Below are 19573 nucleotides of genomic sequence, written 5' to 3'. Positions count from 1 at the left end.
CCTGAGCTCATTTACAGACTGTGGTTAAACCAGACACATCTCTGTACTTCGAGAGTGTTCCTCATTTTATCTATACTAATTTAAGAATTCTGTCTTTGGTACTAGCATTTACACAGTTTTTGAAAAAGAAATGTATATATTCTGAAGTTGAAATATCTCAGCTTTTGACCCACAGCCACACAGAGACAATACTCAAAAAATACCAAAAATTCTGTTCTTCTCTGGAGCAAGTGGGACTATATATCACTAGTCCAGTATCACATTCTTGTAAGAGATTTCACATACAAACCCAGCTCATTCCAGGCATTTTCCAGTATTACCACAAGGCAGACATAAGAGATTTGAGTCTGCTCTCCCAGTTTCCTAAGGACATGTACTAACTTCCATTCTTTCCCAAAATTATGCTGAAAGAAACTTCTCTAAGTTAAATGATTTTCTTCCCAATCTAAACCTCACACTTATCAAGTCTTATAAACAATCAGAAAATGTCAATTGATCTGACCCAATTGAAAGCAAGTGTATTTTCTGTCATTGCCTTCTCAGTATTGACATTGTCATATCGTTACTTCCCACATCCTAGGATTCCATATATCACAATGAATCTGTTGCTTGCCCAACTGACTCTTTACTAGCATGTGAGTCACCAATTTGTCTCAACAATGGTAACCACCTGTCAGTAGTGGTGTGGTGGTTTCCATCTGTATCTAGGGATCTGACAATCTCTTAAACACGGGGATTTCTTTTTAAAATTAGAATACCATAGTCCCTCTCTTTGCTCAACATTTTATGTTCAGCCTTTTTTTTAAGGGCCCAACACAGGGTTTGATATATAATTGATATATATATATATATATATATATATCAAATATATATATATTTGATATTTCAGCCCATGAAATCGAGACCGGAGCTGAGATCAAGAGATAGATGCTTAACCAACTGAGCCACCCAGGTACTCGTATGTTCAACCCTTTCTACTAAAGACACACACACACACACACACACACAATTTAGAGAAATATGTGTATGCATACAAGTATGTATGTAACTATATGTGTATTTACATGTCTAAAGCAAGAAAAACACCCTAAATCATTTCATTCAATTTTACTTATATGTATATAACTCCTACCACATCTCAGGCAAGAGCTCATTAAATCTCTTCTTAAATAATTTAAAATTCTGTTAATACCCATAATAAATTTAATTCTTTCTATATGTCATATTAACCCACTGGTTTTAGTTTTCCTGTTCAGAACCATTATGAACTACATGCAGTTTTTCATGGTAACTTTATTATGTGCATTTTTGTTTCTAAGACAAACCAAGAACAGAGACAAAATCCTTGAACAAAAACTGACTATCCCCCAATCATACATTTCCTGCTTTACAATTATCTGAGCAATAATGACATGGAAATAAACTTTTTTAAAACTTATGACAGCACCAATGGAACTATTTCTAGTACCAAAACAGACGGCAGGAAGCCATTAAGTAAAAATAGGATAAACAATCTAGCAGCTTCCTGAAAAATGTATGAAAAAATAAAATCTTTTTAATAATAGGGGAAATCCTTAAAAACTGAAAAATAAAAGTCACTCACAGTAGGAAGCAATATGTAAAGACAGATGTGACTTTTCCGTTTTGCTTCAAAAGAGCATTCAAGAATTACATAACTCCTTGGATAACAAGAATTGTAAGAAAAAGCTGGATTGAAAGCTGTGACAGATGTTATCACAAAATAAATACCTAAATTATTCTTTTTCCCAACAGAATGAGTAGTAGGAAGAAGAGGAATCATGTTTCTTTATACTACCTGGGGATACATATCTCAGTGACATTTTTAAAAACAGGTTTAAGTATAACATTTAAAAGGGGAATGCTGGATCAATAGTGACAGCAGGGATTCAGGAGGCAAAATATAACTGAGAATCTATGATTTTTCCCCCTGGGGCTTTTTTTTAGTTCAACTCTTGCTTATTTAAATAGACACTAATTATGCTCTCAACTTTGAATTTCAATATACTAAAAAAAAGATGACTAGTGATGTTTTTTGAAAAGAACAAAACTTAAAGTCTCAGAATAAAAATATATTTGGTCTGGCAACACATAGTTGATAGCAAAAGTCCACAGTATTATATAAATAATTTTAACATCTCAGTGCTGTGTTCTGTGGTCAGATTGTTGGGTTTTTTTTCTTCCTTTCTTTTAATTCTGATCTGTCCCCTCTACCATCATACTGGGCCAAAGGAGCTGGTTTTGTTCCATATAATAACCTAACCCACTCTATCAAGAGTCCTAGGCACATATCCAACAATTCCAAGAACAAGTCTGTTTATTAGTATTCAAATCATTTAAATCACTTCAAATAACATTATTTGATCCTCCATATGCCAGGCAATTTAGTTGTTGCTCAAGATATAAAAATCAATAAATATGACCACTTCCAAAAGCAGACAAATATTTATTCACATAATTATCAAGACAATTAAAAATCATTAGGCAATTTTGCAATATTCTGCTTCATTTTAGTTCTGCAAAACTGTTCAGGGTGTGTTTGTGTGTGTGTGTGTGTGTGTGTGTGTGTATGTAGGTATTTGATCCCCAGACATATGATCCCCATCACCACCATTTATGACTCAGCACATGCTGCCAGGTCTCCCTGAAACTCATTTCCTTCTCTCTAAAACAGAGTAGTCATGATTCCTCATGAATTGTTGAGGGAGCACGTGAAAAAAAAATATATGTACCCATGCCTAAACTATAAGAAATATTCCATAAACATTAGTTATTATATTTTGACTATATAAATAGCTATTCAAATTAGCTATTTGAATAAATCAAATTTTCTCTAATCATATAATTTCAGAGTTCATGTATTTTAATAGTTTCTTCATAGTGTTCAGGTAAAATGGGTACCCTAGGCAATAAATCATTGAGAATACCAAAAATAAAACCCAGGATTCTTCATCCCAAGATTTTTAATTTAAATTTTCATTTAGTTACTTACCCTAAGCCTATATCCTCATCTCTTTCTTCCCTAGAGTACTTATATATTTTTAGTTTGGTTGTCTACAGTTTAGACTGCATAGATTGCCCAAGTTTTTTATAAATATTTCTAGCAGAAGCAGGACAAGAATTTAGATCCTGATTAATTTCTGTTTGGTAGCTAGTAAAGCTTTAAGTTACTACCTACTTACCTGCCTAAGTATAAATATAAAAAAGTTTATCTTGCCAGTCAAAACCACCATAGCAATGAGAACTATGTTGCATCTTAAAGAGAATTTATATTTGTTTCTTTAAAAAAACATATAGACTTGTTTTCTAGTTACTGTGACAAAGACAAAGACATAAAACTTCTATTAGTGACATTAACTTAATGTGTAAGTCAGGAGGAAAACTTGTGTTATCAGGGTGAATATTTCACTATCACTACCAACACAAGTAGAATTCACACACCTTCCCTTAGGTGTGACCATTCTTCGATAACATTTTAAAAGTACCATATATTCCTGTAAGATATATGTTTTAAGAAAAAAAGTGCTATGCTAACACAGAAAAAGACTGACCTGTGAACAGTAGGTCAAAAGAAATCATGATGCTCAAGCAACACAGAAGCCAACAATGGAGGAGCCTCCCTGAAATTCTCAATCACCTTCAACACATACATGAAATGGGTATTTTCTCTTAAACCAAACTCATATTTCCCTTTCCTGTCTCTCATCATGAGAGCTTTATTTCAAATGTTCATTATGTCCTAGTTAGAGTATTACCAGGAGTCAACCTGCTTCAGTCTCTTCTTACTGTAGGCTGTCCTTCATCATTTTACCACTGTCAACATCACACTTTCATTTTAATTTTTTGAAGATTTTATTTATGTATTTATTTATTTATTTGAGAGAGAGAGAGAGAGCATTAGAGAACACAAGTGGAGAGAAGAGTAGAGGGAGAGGGAGCAGTAGACTCCCAGCTGAGCAGGGAGCCCAGGGCGGGACTCAGTCCTAGGATCCCAGGATCATGACCTGAGCCAAAGGCAGATGCTTAACCTACTGAGTCACCCAGGTGCCCTAACATCACATTTTTAAAGCCCCAATTCAAATAATTCTTCTCCTCAGGGGCCCACTCCTTTATTGTTTAGCCATTCAACTTTTCTTATAATTTCTCAAACAAATCATATATTATTTTACTTCGTGTTTTGCTTCTTCTGAAATAATTTTACTTTTTTTCATATCATGATGAAAATTTCAGTGCCTGTGATTGTCCTGCAAAAGAAAAACATCATCCCCTCAACCTGGTCCTTAAATAGGAGTATATTTTTCTCCCCTCTTCAAAATGTGATCAAGTTGTGAGATTATGCATATAATGACTCAGAAATTATGGAAAATAGGAAGGAAGACAATTTCTCCTACCTTGGGTTAGACTTAAGCAGAAATTATTATCTAGTTTCCTTGATCTAATGACCATTAGAAAGAAAACCAACATGTAGTTTTTAAATCAATCCTATTATTTTTTAAATATTCAGAGGACAAATTTGAATTTACTCTTAAAAAGTAAAAAGCATTACCTATCAGAAACCAAAAACAACAACAATGAATTAGAAATAAAAACTTCAGTGAAACATGACTCTTACCCCAAGTGCTATTTAATAAATGTTCCCTAGGATCTTATTAGTCAATTATCTTTGCTTTAGTCTCCATTGATTATTTCCTTTATTCAATAAGCATGTATTAAAATATAAAGCGGTAAGTTGGTAAAACCTTAGGTTCAAGCTGTAATGACAGGCTGAGCCTTCCGTCCCACATCCTCCCTCTAACTTACAGTGCAAAGCAAGGTGTCACAATTCCAAAATAAAAACTTCTTAGAGAGAGCAGATCAGGAGCAGAGGGGAGAAAGGGAGCTAGTCATTTGACTTGAGATGAATTTAGAATAAGGTGAGTGATGAAGAGGGAAAAGTCCAGGAGTTAAGATGGGAGAATGCTAGAAATAACTAACCCATTTAATAAATACTTGCAAAGTGTATGAATTAATTTAACTCTGAACTTAAAGCTTCTGCAAACATCACTTAGGGTAAAAAATAGTCAAAGTCATGAGAGTGGTACTGAGGAAAGCAGATTTTCCACTGTCATAGGCAATAACTGACTTCTCAACCACTTGAACTGCCCCAACAATAAAGAGGATCCTAGGTGAAAAATGTGAGAGAGGACTTCAACAGACAGAAAACTCAAACCAACTCACAAAAGACCCTATCTTCTTCAAAGATAAATTAGTTCCAATTTATTCATTCATTCAACATTCTAAATAATCTATGATGGCCACTCACTATATTCACCACAGATGATCAAATATTCATAGCAGACATAATTTTTGCCTATAGTAAGGTTATAGAAAAATATAAATTGATCAGTTAACTGAAACAATTACATTCTATTGTTATTAATTGAACACACAATCACACTTAGTGAAGGTCCAGCAACTGCTTGCTGGATCAAAACACTGAAAGTGGGCTGAGTTAAATAACAAAATTAACTAAATGTCTACTATATGTCAGACACAGCAAAGAAGAGAGAAAAAAAAGTGTACAAGGCATAACTCCCCATAGATGGATGAATGAATACATAAAATATACACATAAACACAGTGGAGTATTATTCTGTTATAAAAATAAAGGAAATCTTGTTATTTGATAAGAACAGATACTACACTTAATCTTAGCCAAAAGGCCGAGAAGTGATGGAAATCTTGTTATTTGCAACAACATGGATGGACCTTGAGAGAATTATGTTAAGTGAAATAATATTTGGAATATAAAAAACAAAATGAAACAAAAACCAAATTCATACATAGAACAGATTGGTGGTTGCCAGAAATGGGAGTGGGGATGGGCAAAAATGGGTGAAGGTGGTCAAAAGGTACAAACTTCCAGATATAAAATAAATGTCATGGGCATGTAATGTACAGCATAGTGACTGAAGTTCATAATACTGTATTGTATATTTAAAGGTTGCTAAGAAAGTCATTCTTAAAAGTTCTCATCGCAAGAAAAAATGTGTAACTGTGTGGTGATAGATGTTAACTAGATTTATTGTGGCGATCATTTTGTGAAATATACAAATATGGAACCATTATATTGTACACCCAAAATTACTATGTTATAGGTCAATTATGTTTCAATTAAAAATTATAATCAGAAAAGAGTCGCTCATCCTTCGTAAACTATATGTCTTGATAGAGGAAACAGGTATATTACCAAATAGATACCAACACACATACAATATGATGTAACAATATATATATGAGAGTTAAACCTTTGCACATATTTCCATTACATACACATACAAAAAAGCAATCAGAATACAGAGAAGGAAATGATTATTTCTTTGAGATAATATTATCTTGAAATATTTGAATTAATTGTGAGGAAGACCTGATACTATCTCAGACTCTGCCAAAACTGAGATGCATGCTCCTCTTATTCTCATTTTTGTCCCTCACTGTAATCTCAGTAAGTTATTCCCACTAATCCAGTATTGATACAGGCATATGATCGCATCTCAAACCAGATAATCCCCCATTTGAGACCAAACTCTAATCCTTAGCCCTGCCCCGAAAAAATTAACCCTGTTTAACCTCCACTAATTTGGCTATCTCTTTATATAAGGCCCACCAGGGCCCAGCACTAACAGACCTATATACTAAACCAAGGTTCCATAAAACTGTCCTCTCCTACCTAGTTAGCTTATTAGAAATGCCTGTTGAGTTCATCCAGTGTATAAATACTTGTGGAGCGTCTATCATAAACTGAGCTTGAGAATTGGTACAAAGGTGAACAAAATAACGCTCCTATTCTCAATAATCTTATATTCTAAGGAAACAAACCATTCAAAAAGGATTAATTTCAGTAGCCCATTAAAAGCACATTATATTTATAAGATACAGGGACAGAAAGGAATACCTAATTCAAATTAGAAGAGATGAAGAGACAGAAAGACTTTCATCAGAGAGGAAATCCTAAGTCCCAGTTTGCTCTGAGAAGTACTGGACTACACTTGTTATGTTGGCATATCTTTTCCCCTCAAGTTTTTATTTAAATTCCATTTAGTTAACATACAGTGCAATATTAGTTTCAGGTGTAGAATTTAATGATTCATCACTTATATACAACACCCAGTGCTCATCACAAGTGCCCTTCTTAATACTCACCCATTCCCCCTTGTCCATCTCCCCTCCAGTAACTGTCAATTTGGTCTCCCTAGTTAAGAGTCTATTTCTTGATTTGCCCCTCTTTTTCCCATGTTCATTTATTTTTAAGATTTTACTATTTAGATTTTTTCCCCAAATTTTTATTTAAATTCTAGTTAGTTAACATACAGTGTGATGTTGATTTCAGGAGTAGAATTTAGGGATTCATCACTTACATATAACACTGAGTGCTTAACACAAGTGCCCTCCTTAATACCCATCACTGATTTAGCCCAACCCCTACAATTTGTTTTGTTTCTTAAATTCCACATGAGTGAAGTCATATGGCATTTGTTTTTCTCTGATTTACTTCACTTAGTATATTATTCTCTAGTTCAATTCAAGTTGCTGCAAATCGCAAGATTTCATTTTTATGACTAATATTCCACTGTATAAATATCACATCTTCTTTATCCATTCATTAGTCAATGGACATCTGGGCTCCTTCCATAATTTGGCTATTGTAAATAATGCTGCTATAAACATCAGGGTGCATGTACTCTTTTGAATGTGTATTTTTATATCCTTTAGATCAATACCTAGTAGTGTAATTGCTGGATCATGAGGTAGTTCTGGTTTTCACTTTTGAGGTACCTTCATACTGTTTTCCAGAGTGGCTGCACCACTTTGCATTCCCACAAGCAGGTAAGAGGTTTCCCTTTTCTCTGCCTCTTCATCAATACCTGCTGTTGCCTGTGTTGTTGATTTTAACCATTCTGACTGTTGTGAGGTGAAATCTCATTGTAATTTTGATCTCTATTTCCCTGATGATGAGGGCTGTTCAGAATCTTTTCATGTGTCTGTTAGCCTTCTGGATGTCTTCTTTGGAAAAATGTCTACTCATCTCTTCTGCCCATTTTTTAATTGGATCATTTGTTTTTTAGGTGTTGAGTTTGATGAATTCTTTATAAATTTTGGATACTAACCCTTTATCAGATATGCCATTTGCAAATATTTCTACCATTCCAAAGGTTGCCTTTTAGTTTTGTTGATTGTTTCCTTCACTGTGCAGAAGCATTTTATCTTGATGAAGTCCCAATAGTTTCTTTTTGCTTTTGTTTCCCTTGCCTTGAGAGACTATCTAGTAAGAAGCTGCTTCAGCTGATAACAAAGAGGTTACTACCCGTGTTCTCCTCTAAGATTTTGATGGTTTCCTGTCTCACACGTAGGTCTTTTGTCCATTTTGAATTTATCTTTGTGTGTGGTGTAAGGACATAGTCCAATTTCATTCTTTTGCATGTTGCTGTCCAGTTTTCCCAAATCACTTGTTGAAGAGACTGTCTTTATCCCATTGGATATTCTTTCCTCCTCTTTCAAAGTTTAATTGCCCATACAGATGTGGGTCCAATGCTGAGTTCTCTATTCTGTCCCATGATTTGTGTCTGTTTTGTACCAATACCATACTGTTTTAGTCACTACAGCTTTGTAATATAACTTGAAGTCTGGAATTATGATGCCTCCAGCTTTGCTTTTCTTATTCAAGATTGCTTTGGCTATTAGGGGTCTTTTGTCATTCCATACAGATTTTAAGATTGTTTGTTCTAGCTCTGTGAAAAATGCTGGTGGTATTTTGATAGGGATTGCATTACATGTGTACATTGCTTTGAGTAATATAGACATCTCAACAACACATATTCCTCCAATCCATGGACATGGTTATGTTTTTCCATTTCTTTGTGTCATCTTCAATTTTTTTCATCAGTGTTTTATAGTTTTCAAAGTACACATCTTTTACCTATTTGGTTAGGTCTTTTCCTAGGTATCTCGTAGTTTTGGTGTAACTGTAAATGGGATTGATCTCTTAATTTCTCTTTATGCTACTTCTTTACTAGTGTATAGAAATACAACAGATTTCTGTATGTTGATTTTGTATCCTGAGACATTACTGAATTTGTGTATCAGTTCTAGCAATTTCTGGTTTTCTACATAGAGTATCATGTCATCTGCTATAGTGAAAGTTTGACTTCCTCCTTGTCAATTTGGATGCCTTTGCTTTTTTTTGTTGTTTTTGTCTGATTGTTGAGGCTAGGACTTCCAGTACTATGTTAAATAACAGCAATAAAAGTAGACATTCGTGTTTTGTTCTTAACTGTAGAGAAAAAGCTCTGAGTTTTTCCCCATTGAGGATGATACCAGCTATGAGTCCTTTGTATATGGCTTTTATTATGTTGAAGTATGTTTCCTTTAACCCTATTTTCTTGAAGGTTTTTATCATGAAGAGATATTGTACTTTGGCAATGGCATACCTTTTTATTTTAAGATAAAAGATGATATTCATAAAGTGGTCACATCTTAGTTAATAGTATAGAGAATAATGGGGTGAAACTAAGTGAAATTAGAGAAGTAATCCAAGTAAAAAGTATATAAGTTGTAAATCCTGGATGTAAGAAAATATAAAATGAGTAACTGCAAGAAAATCAGTAAAACTAGGATACGGCATTTCAAGATTTGGAGAATGTGAAACCAGTAGATAAAAATGAACTGCATAAGTTGGAACTTGAGCTTGATCCTTCAAGTAATGAGGAACCCCTGAAGGATTTCAAATAGACAAATGATGAGGTAAAACATGACCCTATTTGTACGTTGAAAAATTAGACTCTTGGACAAGCAGAGGAGGATTGATGTGATGATTCTGAAGTAACATGATGCAGCAGAACAATTAAAACATAGATTTTGGAATCAGACCAACCCAGATTTAAGTTATACTGTGATTTAAATCCTAATAGTACCACTTACTAGCTTTATTATAAGCACAGACTCCAGAGTCAGACAGCCTGGTCCAAAACCTAGTTCAGGGATCGTACCCTACATATTTTCAGACCATAGTTCTTTGAAACTAGAACCACAAGAAGAAGTTTGGAAGGATTTCAAACGCATGAAGGTTAAGGACCATCTTGCTAAAAGATGAAAGGGTCAATTCAGGAAACTAGAGAAGAATAAAAAAGATTCATGGAAACAAATGAGAATGAAGATACAACTGTTCAAAATCTTTGGGATACAGCAAAAGCAGTTCTGAGAGGGAAATACATCACAATACAAGCATCCATCCAAAAACTGGAAAAGACTCAAATACAAAAACTAACCTTGCACCTAAAGGAACTGGAGAAGGAACAGCAAATAAAACCTTCACCCAGCAGAAGAAGACAATTAATAAAGATTCGAGCAGAACTCAATGAAATAGAGACCAGAAGAACTGTGGAACAGATCAACAAAACCAGGAGTTGATTCTTTGAAAGAATTAATAAGATAGATAAACTGTTAGCCAGCCTTATTAAAAAGAAGAGAGAAAAGACTCAAATTTATGAAATCATGAATGAAAGAGGAGAGATCACGACCAATACCAAGGAAATACAAACGATTTTAAACACTTATTATGAACAGCTATACCTCAATAAATTAGGCAATCTAGAAGAAATGGAGGCTTTTCGGGCAAACCACAAATTACCAAAACTGGAACAGGAAGAAATAGAAAACCTGAACAGGCCAATAACCAGGGAGGAAATTGAAGCAGTCCTCAAAAACCTCCCAAGACACAAAAGTCCAGGGCCAGATGGCTTCCCAGGGGATTTCTATCAAACGTTTAAAGAAGAAACTATACCTATTCTACTAAAGCTGTTCGAAAAGATAGAAAGAGATGGAGTATCCAAACTCGTTCTATGAGGCCAGCATCACCTTAATTCCAAAACCAGACAAAGACCCCACCAAAAAGGAGAATTATAGGCCAATATCCCTGATGAACACGGATGCAAAAATTCTCAACAAGATACTAGCCAATAGGATCCAACAGTACATTAAGAAGATTATTCACCACGACCAAGTGGGATTTATCCCTGGGATGCAAGGCTGGTTCAACACTCGTAAAGCAATCAATGTGATTCATCATATCAGCAAGAGAAAAACCAAGAACCATATGATCCTCTCATTAGATACAGAGAAAGCATTTGACAAAATACAGCATCCATTCCTGATCAAAACTCTTCAGAGTGTAGGGATAGAGGGAACATTCCTCAGCATCTTAAAAGCCATCTATGAAAAGCCCACAGCAAATATCATTCTCAATGGGGAAGCACTGGGAGCCTTTCCCCTAAGATCAGGAACAAGACAGGAATGTCCACTCTCACCACTGCTATTCAACATAGTACTAGAAGTCCTGGCCTCAGCAATCAGCCAACAAAAATAAATAAAAGGCATTCAAATTGGCAAAGAAGAAGTCAAATCTCCCTCCTCGCAGATGACATGACACTGTACATAGAAAACCCAGAAGACTCCACCCCAAGATTGCTAGAACTCATACAGGAATTCGGCAGTGTGGCAGGATACAAAATCAATGCCCAGAAATCAGTGGCATTTCTATACACTAACAATGAGACTGAAGAAAGAGAAATTAAGGAGTCAATCCCATTTACAATTGCACCCAAAAGCATAAGATACCTAGGAATAAACCCAACCAAAGAAGTAAAGGATCTATACCCTCAAAACTACATAACACTTCTGAAAGAAATTGAGGAGACACAAAGAGATGGAAAAATATTCCGTGTTCATGGATTGGAAGAATTAATATTGTGAAAATGTCAATGCTACCCAGGGCAATTTACACATTCAATGCAATCCATATCAAAATACCATGGACTTTCTTCAGAAAGTTGGAACAAATCATCTTAAGATTTGTGTGGAATATTCAACAGAGCAGGAAAGACGATCCACTGGAAGAAAGACAGTCTCTTCAAAAAATGATGCTGGGAAAATTGGACATCCACATGCAGAAGAATGAAACTAGACCACTCTCCTGCACCATACACAAAGATAAACTCAAAATGGATGAAAGATCTAAATGTGAGACAAGATTCCATCAAAATCCTAGAGGAGAACACAGGCAACACCCTTTTTGGACTTGGTCACAGCAACTTCTTGCAAGATACATCCATAAAGACAAGAGAAACAAAAGCAAAAATGAATTATTGGGACTTCATCAAGATAAAAAGCTTCTGCACAGCAAAAGAAACAGCCAACAAAACTAAAAGACAACCTACAGAATGGGAGAAGATATTTGCAAATGACATATCAGATAAAGGGCTAGTTTCCAAGATCTATAAAGAACTTACTAAACTCCATAGCAAAGAAACAAACAATCCAATCTTGAAATGGGCAAAAGACATGAACAGAAATTTCACAGAGGAAGACATAGACATGGCCAACATGCACATGAGAAAATGCTCTGCATCACTTGCCATCAGGGAAATACAAATCAAAACCACAATGAGATACCACCTCACACCAGTGAGAATGGGGAAAATTAACAAGACAGGAAACAACCAATGTTGGAGAGGATGCGGAGAAAAGGGAACCCTCCTGCACTGTTGGTGAGAATGTGAACTGGTGCAGCCACTCTGGAAAACTGTGTGGAGGTTCCTCAAATAGTTAAAAATAGATCTGTCCTATGACCCAGAAATTGCACTGCTGGGGGTTAACCCCAAAGATACTGATGCAGTGAATCGCCGGGACACCTGCACCCCGATGTTTCTAGCAGCAATGTCCACAATAGCCAAACTGTGGAAGGAGCCTCGGTGTCCACCAAAAGATGAATGGGTAAAGATGTGGTCTATGTATACAATGGAATATTCCTCAGTCATTAGAAACGACAAATACCCACAATTTGCTTCGACGTGGATGGAGCTGGAGGGTATTATGCTGGTGAAATAAGTCAATCGGAAAAGGACAAACATTATATGGTCTCATTCATTTGAGGAATATAAAAATTAGTGAAAGGGAATATAGGGAAAGGAGAGAAAATGAGTGAAAATATCAGTGAGGGTGACAAAACATGAGAGACACCTAACTCTGGGAAATGAACAAGGGGTAGTGGAAAGGGTTGTGGGCGGGGGGTTGGGGTGACTGGGTGATGGGCGCTGAGGGGGGCACTTGGCAGGATGAGCACTGGGTGTTATGCTAAATGTTTGCAAATTGAACTCCAATAAAAAAATTAAAAATAAATAAAGTTACAATTGCTCAATGAAAAAAAAAATAAAGTTCTGATGAGTGGAATTGAGACTGCTGGAAATGAAAAGGAAAGTAACTGTATATAGGAAAACAGGAAATGTATAAGAAAGGTATGAGGAATAAAATGCATTTTTGTTGAGGGAAAGAAAGTATTTTTCCCAAAATGAGATTGGCTATTTATAGAGAGGTAAGGCTTATGAAATAATTTGAGTTAAAAAAGAAATTGTAGGAAGGTTATAAAGGGGACTCTTTGGGAAAAACTATGCATGGTCAGGACTCACTAACATTGGAATAAATGAATTTTTAAAATATGCTGATATAAGATTGGAATTTGTTTCTTTCTCTGGAAATTGGCTTAACTTTGTTAAAAAGACAAAAGCTTCTTTTATATTTGGTCTGTTCTTGATAAGAAATTATAAACAAGCTATTTTATTTTTATCTGCCCAGAAAAACAAGGCTTCTCTGTTTTTATTAGGTCTTTGATTACTAAATCTTCTCAATATTTAAAGAAGCTGTTTTGCTAACAACCAAGTAACCCTCTGTTTTTGCCTTTGGGGTCTTTTATTGTCACCTTGGTTAAATACATGATAAAGTATTAAATCTTACAGTCACCTATGATCCTGTTTAGGCATACCATTTAGAATCTTTTTTTTAAGATTTTATTTATTTATTCATAGAGACACAGAGATAGAGAGAGAGGCAGAGACACAGGCAGAGGGAGAAGCAGGCTCCATGCAGGGAGCCCAACATGGGACTCGATCCAGGATCTGATCTCCAGGATCACGCCTTGGGCTGCAGGTGGTGATAAACCGCTGCACCACCGGGGCTGCCCCCATTCAGAATCTTCTGAAGTTCTTAACAAACTTCCTAAAAATTCAAATTCTAAATAATCATTTTGACTAATTAGGTTTGTTTATTTGGTATGTTAAGTTACATTGGAAGCATTGTCAAACAAATAATGATTAATTTTATGAGGTTATATTATGTGGGTAAATGTTATGATGGTTCTAAAAGTGATGTAAAATTCCTAAAGTTTTAATATGTCCTGACATTTTGTCATTACATGTAATTTTAATTAGTAAAACATTGTGTGCCACAGAAATAACTGGATTTCCTCGTCAACCACATTATAATAACGTCTTATCAGATTAAAAAAAAAACTAGTTCAAATACTTACCATCTCTTTTACCTTTAGAAGCTACTTAACTTCACTGTGCCTCAATTTCATTACCCATATAATAAACAATAATAATAATACTTCCAAATTCAAAGTATTTTAATTAAGGTTAAATATACTGGGGTGTCTGGGTGGCTCAGTCGGTAGAGCATGCCACTCTTGAGCTTGGGGTTGTGAGTTTGAGGACCACATTGGATGGAGAGATTACTTAAAAATAAAATCTTTAAAAAGAAAGGTTAAATATTTTAATACAAATAATTTACTTAGAACAGTGCCTGGAATATGGTAAGCACCTTCTGTTCACATGTCTTGCTCATGATTTATTCACAACAAAATAGATATTTATTGATTTTGAAGTTAAAAGTTTGATGACTTATAATGTTTATAGAAATTTTAAGACACAGTTTAGTAGTACAAAGAAAAGACAAATTAGTTCCTGTTCCAATGTCCAAGAAGAGCACTGTTCTACCTGTAACAAACAGATAAGGTGGTTGTAATATTCTAGATGTTAGAAGTTTTTTCCCCGTTTTTATTATCATGATCTACTCAAAGAAAAAAGTCTTAAAGAATAACAAGAAGAGATTTTCATTAGAGTTATATCTTTCTCATTAGGTCAGGCATAATTACTTCCAGCCCATTAGTAATAGCAACAAGATGATAGAATGTACCTACCATGTTTGTATCACAACTAGCACACTATGGCTTGTCCAAATTTGTTTTAAATTTTGCAAATTTTTAAATACTAGTTCATTTTCTTCAGGTAATTTCCTATCTCTTAGGGCAATTAAATAACAAAAATATACATATTCATATTTAAAGTAGTTGCCAGAGAATTTATAAACTAATGCAAATGCACACATACATTGGACGCTGTTGGAACCCCATACCACACTCCCTAGGGCCAGCTTTACTGTCAGCTGTGGCTGTGGTATTCTTGCATAAACAGTAGGCTTCCCTCCTTGAGCTTGTTGGGCATCTAACTCTAAAGGCACAATCCATAAATGCAGTAGATAGACATCTCCCAGAGCAACCTTCAGCCAGTGAGAGATGATTGTCAGTGGGTAGATATCCCAGTCTCACATTCACTGGAGAGACAATTCTAAGTTTTTTTCCATATGGTTTCCCAAAGGATCCCTAGCAAGATTGAGCTTAGTTGTCTAGAATAATAACCAGTTCAAGAACCCATTTTTAATTGGCTTTCCCTCATCCTTGTGTAACTCACTCCACCTCATTCTCTCTTTACTCCAGCATCCTGGGAACACCTCCCAAATAAGCTATCTGTGTCTAAATAAAAATCTAAGAAATTGCTGTTGGGAGAACCCGAACTAAGACAAGAATCCTATTATACTAAAATTTTAATCGGATCATCTCTGTAATAAATTTTTGATAAGTTGAGTAGATAATCACTTCAGTTGGTCGACATGCTAATAATTCTAATCTGTTTTTAATTTCATGACTTCCTTCCATTATCATGAGAATTGTGCTACTAATATGAAGATAATTATATGTATCTTAGTATTTTTATCACCATACCTGACTCCTTTCATTATTAGAAAGTAAAGGATCTTTTGTAACATCTATTAAGTATTCTGCTGTAGAAAAGGGGGTAGTATTAATGACACTAATAATTTTCAAATTACGAAGAAAATGTACCTCAACAAAAAAATTGTTTAATGTAAGAAATACAGCCTCTTCGTGTTTGCATGGCCCTTACTCTCAATCAATACAGCTCACACAGTATTTTGCTCAAGATTTATTCAGCAAAATAGATATTTTTTGAAAAATATTGTTCACTTTCTTTCCCTGTCAGACTGTCTGTTGACACACTAGTGAATTGTTTATAAAATGAACGCTATATCTTCCTTTCAGCTGACAGGTCCCTGTGGTTTGCTGTTTATTAGTTTTGTTTGTTGTGATTCAAAATGCAGGATCTGTTTTCCCTAGTGTTGCTGTCTTTTTTTCCCTTTTCTTTTCTTTTCTTTTCTCTTCTTTTCTTGGTGAACTAGAAGATAAACAGAATGTTCTTATTTACAAGTAACTATTGAGGTGTCCTTCAAACCCACTTTGAATTTCCATTAAGCTCTCCTTCCACGTCTCAAATCTTAAAAATGTAAAAGAATCTAATGCACAACTTGAGAAGTTGTTGTTTTTTTTAGCTCTTTGTGTTGGAGTTGTACAATATAGAAATTTATTTTCAGGTCAGAAAAGTCATGTCATTGAAATCTCTTTAAACTGGCAGCATTGAAATGAGAGCAAAACTAATGGTATATTCAAAGCAATTATTTTTAGAAAGAAGCAAATTTTTGTCATTTATCTCCTCATCCATCTATCCATTCATCAAACTTGTATTAAATATGCTGGGTACTGAACTGGGTGCCAGAAATAGCAGAAATGAATATCTCAGTCCCTGACTTGAATAAGTTCAATCAACCTGAGTAAACAAACATGTAAAAGATGATTGAATTTTAATGTGACAGGTGCTATAATAGAGGTATTTTCTAGGGGCTGAGAAATGTGAGAGCATAGAGAAGAATCTAATTCTCTCACGAAAACTTCATTGAGGTTATACTTGAGATGAGTCTTAAATGATGAGCTGGGCAGACAAAAGAAGGTGAGCATTGCAAGCACATGCAAAGACTGCAATAAAAAACAATATTAATTTTGTATTGTTTTGTTCAGATTTTGTTGGAGAATGTTAATTCTTTGTCCTTCTGCAGTACAGAAAAGAATAGGAAAGAATCCATTCTGGCAAAGAAGATAAAGGTGTGCCTTAAAGAAATTTTGATTTTACACTACAGGTAATTGGAGTCCTAAATTTGAGAACATTAGCAATATTTGTGTTTAAGGGCCTGAGTTGGATCTGAAGTCACTATGGAGAATGAATGATGGGAAGTAACATTATCACTGTTATAAATGTCACTATGTGAGAGGGCTTCCCTGACTATCTGAAGTCCCTGGCATAGTGACTGCCTCATAATGTGATTTTAAGAATAAATAAATAAATAAATAAATAAATAAATAAATAACACAATAAGGGGTGCAAAAGAACAAAGACTTGAAGACTGGAGATCAGAATGGAATGGAGTAAGAAGATATTCAAAAATATTTTAAATACAAGATCAATATGTTTTGGGGATAAATTTAAGGAAAGTAAATTGTGATTATTTTTTTTAAGTAAAAGTGAAAACATGAGGGGGGGATTGAGAAGTCCCTGAATTTACTACTTGGGAAACTGGTTTGATCATATTGCTATTAGCTAACAAAGGTAACAGATTCAGAGATTGTTGTTGGATGTACTGTGCATATTCTAGGGAGTAAATAGGGAGTGCTTTTCCATAGAGAATGGTATAAATAATAAGGTTAGTGTGTAACATTGTTTTAGATACTTTCCAAGATATTCAGGTAGACATATCCATTAAAACAGCTGATGATACATGATAGATAGATAGATAGATGATAGATAAATAGATAGATAGATAAATAGATAGATAATAGAGATATACAGTTTAGGAAATAGATCTGAGCAATATTTACAAGCATAGTAGTTATTAGTGTTCTGTAGTGGTAGCTGAATGACTGCTATGGATAAATTCCCCCCCAAAAAAATACAGAGCAAGATGAATCAAAGGGCATAACAATATCTAATATAGGTCAATAAAAAGAGTAGAAAACCCCCACTAAAATTGGGAGTTCAAAGAAGTTCTAAAGAAAATGTTGTCAAATGTGACAAATGTTAAAGAGATCAAGTAAGGTAAGAGAAATGTAAGATTTCCAATTTATAATTCATATACTATTTTATTTGTGGCAATTGATGAATTACGTAAAAATATTCATGATTTCCAGATGAAAACTAAAAATTCTAAAAGTCAATAACATTAAACACAAATTGCTTTCAGTGCTACCACAGACATGGTAAAATGTCTTAAAAAACGTCACAGCTCCCATAAGCTGAGATGGTAATGTTTTGAATAGAGAAAATGAAATTCAAAGGGTGAACTGGCCACTGTTCATATATTTATATATCCATATTTTCCTAAACAGAACTCATTTAGTTTGTATTTCTGGTCTTTTTATTTAATGTACAAAGTCTCAGAATTTTCCCTGAACACATAGTGATAAATGACTTAGAACTTCAAAGAGAAGCAAGGTTCTTCTACTCTCAAAGCTAATAAACTTCTAGCATTCCATTAGCTAGAATTTTTGTCTGACTAAGGGAGCAGAGATATATTGAATAACAGTCCTTTGCCTAGAATATATATATTTATATATGTATTCATATTATATATGTATGTATATTATAATATTAAAAATATTAGAATGTATTTTATATATTCTAATTATACAATATATATACTAAAATTATGTAAGTTGAAAGCTACTTTTGTATTTCAAATATATATTATATTTAACAGTGTTTCCTTTTAAAAAAACTATATAAGTAAGAAATTTGGGGTGCCTGGGTGTCTCAATTGGTTAAGCATCTGCCTTTGGCTCAGGTCATGATCCCAGGGTCCTGGGATCAAGCCCTGAGTCAGGCTCTTTGCTCAAAGGATGCCTGCTTCTCCTCTTCCCTGCTCCTGCTCTCTCTTTATCTTTGTCACCATCTCTCTCTCTCTCAAATAAATAAATAAAATCTTTTAAATAAAAATAAGAAATTTATTTACCCATAGGAAAGAAACAGAGCCTCACTGAAATAATTTCAATAAAATATATTTTTAAAAAAGATTTTATTTATTCATGAGAGACAGAGAGAGAGAGGCAGAGACACAGGCAGAGGGAGAAGCAGGCTCCATGCAAGGAGCCTGATATGGGACTCGATACCCGGACCCAGGATCACGCCCTGAGCTGAAGGCAGATGCTCAACTGCTGAGCCACCCAGGCGTCCCTCAATAAAATATTTCACTATGCATAGGCATCATAAAAAATGGAAATATTTTCTCAAAAGAAAATCTTATCCCTCTTATAACATAAAAATAATATATAATGTTACATTCAACAACTATTTTCGGTGTATTTATAGAAAAACAATTTTTACTGTTATATCTTTATATTCTCATTGCTTATGACACTAGCCTTCGATCGATATTTAATAATGACAATAATTATACCGACAATGAAAACCAAATAACCCATATTACTCTGGTCACACAGTTATCTCTC

At 34.5% G+C, this 19573-nt stretch overlaps 1 pseudogene; it reads right to left on the bottom strand.

Annotated features, from left to right (window-relative positions):
* Positions 1-5637: 5637 nt before the first annotated feature.
* On the bottom strand, positions 5638-5732 carry LOC129495829 (U2 spliceosomal RNA; annotated as a pseudogene).
* Between the last annotated feature and the right edge of the window lie 13841 nt (positions 5733-19573).

This window comes from Nyctereutes procyonoides, unplaced genomic scaffold, assembly GCF_905146905.1.
Source record: "Nyctereutes procyonoides isolate TBG_1078 unplaced genomic scaffold, NYPRO_anot_genome, whole genome shotgun sequence".
In the NCBI taxonomy this organism is placed as follows: Eukaryota; Metazoa; Chordata; class Mammalia; order Carnivora; family Canidae; genus Nyctereutes; species Nyctereutes procyonoides.
The sequence above is the reverse complement of the archived record's forward strand: the minus strand, read 5'-3'. Positions and strand labels throughout refer to the sequence as shown.